The sequence below is a fragment of the Helicoverpa zea genome, chromosome 15 (genome assembly GCF_022581195.2).
Source record: "Helicoverpa zea isolate HzStark_Cry1AcR chromosome 15, ilHelZeax1.1, whole genome shotgun sequence".
Taxonomy (NCBI): domain Eukaryota; kingdom Metazoa; phylum Arthropoda; class Insecta; order Lepidoptera; family Noctuidae; genus Helicoverpa; species Helicoverpa zea.
In genome coordinates this window covers 8,671,978-8,676,391 of record NC_061466.1, presented here as the reverse complement: position 1 = coordinate 8,676,391, position 4,414 = coordinate 8,671,978, and positions in this window count along the sequence as shown.

Below are 4,414 nucleotides of genomic sequence, written 5' to 3'. Positions count from 1 at the left end.
TTCGATATATAAAGAATAGAGAGGTCTGTATTTGCTGTTCAAATGTAGGTACATAGGTAGCTCTTGTTAACGACAGCTTATTGTGAAAAATATATAGATTTGGGATGCTGGTTACCCTAAGGCTAAGTAAGCTGTAGCTGTTACAGCTCATCTCCTTTAAGGGATAATTAGAAAAATATTGCGAAGTTGTGAGTGCTGACTACTATTGGTGAAAAATAAAGAAGCAAATGCATTTCCTCGGGGAGACGTGACCAATAGACTTTTATTAGAGGAGAGCAAGCACAACTTTGTTTGGCATACAACTTTCAAAGTTCTCTTACTCTCCAAAAACAAACAAATATGAATAAACATACTCTAAATTTTGTAACAAACAAACTAAATCGTGGGATAAGTCCAGCGACAATCTCCCATGAACATTGCATCAGGTTGAATTTGCTCATAAAATTTTAGCGCTCCGCCCACGATATGTTCGAGTGTATTAATAAATGATATCTAATTTATTGCTAGCTTTCTGAGTAAATGCGTCTGTCTATGGCATACAGATGACGAAAGGTTCAATGCTTGGTTTGGTAATTGCATAATGATATGCAGTTGGAAAGTTGGGTCTTATATAGACTTGAAACTAATGGAGGGATGACAAAAGTTAAGGTATCTTAGTACCAATTTAAATTGTCGTGTTTCAAACCCATTTTCTTTGTAATTAGTTCACCCAAATCCTTGAAATCATCTGCCTAGAATTTTCTCAACTATGTTGGGGCCGGCTTTCAGTTTTACCGGATGCTGCTGAGTGACAGTGTTTTTTCGCATATCCCTGACATACGGTGATGAAAGACATCACGAAGAAATATGGCCACAGGTCATTTGAAAATGCCAAGTTTTGAGCGAATGAGGTAAATCTATAATATGGTGATCTATAAACACTTAAATAGGTCTTTAGCTTCCTATCAGACAAGTGCTAAGCCGATGACGAAGAACTTTACATATACCTAGGTAAACCTTATTATGCTTCTCTGAATGAGGTTAGTAGGCTAAGCTCACGAACTCGTGCAGTTCCGTCTGCGTATTGTTTTTCCCTCCAATGACGTCATGGATGACGAGGAAGCAGATCTTGTGTCATTCTGATGACCAGCTGCAGTTGATGACGTTTGTTGTATTTCATTATGCTAATCAGTTGAGGTTTTGAGAATTGACGCCTTTAGACCTACATTGTAGTCGTAAATATTATGGCTGTGTTTGTGAATGGGGTTTCCTTAAAATGAGGAAAAAAGTATTGGATGATGTGGATTGTATAACCAAACATTGTAAGTTTTCCATGTTACGAGTAGGCTCTAGAAGTGGTGACTTTTTCAAAGCTTTTTTTATAGAGAGTCTTCTTACACTCTACCTATCAGTTTTGTGTTCTAGTGCTAAGTTATACAGCGATTTCAATTGTGTTAGGTTTCTAGTTTATATAATTGTTTAATCCACATTCCTTATAAATACATCTTACGATAAAGCTTAAAGCTTCCCAATGACTCATAAGATTAAAAGCACACAGCTTATATAAACTACTAACAAAATTGTTTGTAAACAACAGCCACTTAATTTATTCTGTGACCATTTTATTAATCTGTGGTAATAGCTTAAACGTGCTAGTGTTGTAAACATTCATCTTTGTCACAGATATCGGTTGCTAAATAGTGACGTACCAATCACTTACATTATCGATCTATTAATGTCGATGAATATTTATTGCATTATAATTGTTTGGTGGTTATTGTTCGTTGAAAAATATATATGTGAACATAAATTTTGTGTGAGTGGTTTTATAGGAGAAGCTTTAGATAATGTTTTTTTGTTGTTTCTATTTAATAACAGTTTCGTTAAGCTCATTTGTTACGAGCTTCATTTTTTTTTTGTACTTTTAAATTTTATTCAAACATATTTAAATAGAAGAAAAGTTAAAAATATTTATGCACCCTTCTCAATTAAATACATAAAATATCATTAGATAAACAACAAATTGTCACCATTTACCTCTATCAATTAAACCTTCCGTTCACTATACTTGATCTGTCGACATCGCCTTTCCAAACCTGTCACATCCCTACCAACTTGTCCTACTAGCAAAGTCAGCAATCGACTTCGATATGACAAATTCGTAATGCACTTCATTTAGGTGCGGCCGTGAGAATTTCGGCTTTCGGCATTCGGCGTTCGGCCTTAGATTGGCCTCTAACGGTGATTGCGAACATTAATTTCTTAGCTTTTGACACGAACGGTGACTGAACGAATGATTATCACTTGTTATTATAGATTGTTCGCAGTTAGGCGCAAGTTGTAAGAGCCGGTTTTGTGGGAATTGGAGTATTTGGCGATGGTCATCGTGTGAATATTTAAATGCAAATTGTTATGTCGTAATACTTTTTTTTGCAATAAAGAAGTTTTGTCGTAGCGGTGGATTTTGTCATATAATTTGGGTCTACATTAGTCAATCATTAGCCACCATGGCATAAGCGTGAAATTGCCATAGTAGGTAAATGTCACTGCAAATTGATGGACCATCTCGAAAAATCAACACCTATTTACAATTGCCATAAAAGTACCTACCTATCATTAATTAAAACCTTATTCCAGTGATGTAACACGAATAAACCAGCACAATACCAACCAAAAAAACAACAACATCTACATGCAATAAAATTAGTAAACACAAATTCCAACACGCTGTATCTCATTCTTGGGCCACAGAGTAAAAAAACAGACTCCCACGATTGTTACAAATGCTTTATCTTAGTGCTAATTGCACAGGTTAACTTTTTTGTCCAATTTGCGACGTTACACTCAACACTAAGGAAATCAATTTGCAATAATAATCCAATTGTTCAATTGATGTATTAGTGGCAAAAAAAAAATATCTTAAAAATTCGATTGTAGGAACTGAAATTCTGTTAAGGTCAGGCACATCATGATTTACCAGTAAAGTGTTACTGTATAATCGTGTTGGCAAATGTCAAATATTATGAGTTTGGTGATGGTCATCGGTGAACGGGAATCGAAGTGTTTTTAATCGATATAATCGATTATGTAAGCCACGTGATGTGTGAAGTAATTGTTGTGTAGTTGTGATGTCATTGAACATTTAATAATCTTTGCCAATTTATCGCAGGAACGCTGTTTTATGTCAACATCGAAACAAAACCAAAATCAAAAGAACAACAATACAAGTCCGCGAAAATTTAATTCAATCACAACCAGCAGAGCTTGCAAAACGGTTCACCGAAAACTTCAAACATTCTGGTCCCGTACAAATATTTCACCAAAAGATATTCGTAGCTTTTGTGTCAAAGCATACTTGATCCGCTTCGGTAGATAAATGTTAACGCTAGTTCGGACAAAAGGGGGAAAAACGAATAAATCCATGGGAAAGTCGTGGCAAATATTTGAAAAGTTCGCGAGATCCAAACGCCACCTGCGGTCAGGCTTACTGTCCACTTTACTGTATGTTTATAGAGGGGCTTTTACCATTGGATCAAAAATAAAAAACAAAAAAAAAACTGGCAAAATTAAAACAAGTATTTTTATTTTTCTTTAATCTTTCACTAAAAACTCTCAACTTATCGCTTTTATCGCTGCTCAATTTTTTACAATTCTTTAGGTAAAATTAATAATAATTGCTCAAATATAATTTATTCCTATAAAAGCTTATTAAAAAATTGGGTTCATTCATTATTATATCAAAATACAGTTGTTATGAATACTTGAATACTTTGATGCTACTGTCATACTCACTCAAATCGACAGCCTCAAATCACACTCCTTAAACACCAAACACACTATCACCAACAACTCTATATCAATCCTCCTCCAAGAATATCTACGTACCCTTATTTTATTTCGCGACTCAATACGTTCTCTATTTTGGGTCCTTCAGTAAAAGTGTTTGCTCTTTTCCCTTTGTGGGTCCTCCTTGTTGGCGAGAAGAATACTGAGTGAGCCCTTTAGCCTCGAGTGTCGAATGGCTATTTCTTTCGGCTATTTTATTACTTGTCGTGACCGAAGTGTAATTGTGTTAGAGTATTGTTAAGGGTGTATGTTATTTATTTGCGTTATTGTTTTGTGTTAAGGATGTTTGATAAAGTTGGAATTAACGTTTACAGTTAAGTCTCCATGTCTCTTTCAGGGGATATTTTGTTTTGTCATCAGTGTTATTTAAACTGAATTAACTTGTCTGTATAATATATAAATTGATTACCTATGTTATGTATATTGCTAATATTGGTTATAAATAAGCGTTCAGACAGTGAAATGAGGAACAATGACTAACGAATATTATAAATTAATTAATTTAGTCTATATTATGTAGCCAGACTAAATATAATTTTAGTGTCAACTGCATTTGAACTTTCATTTCGCAGTTATAAAATGTTTATAA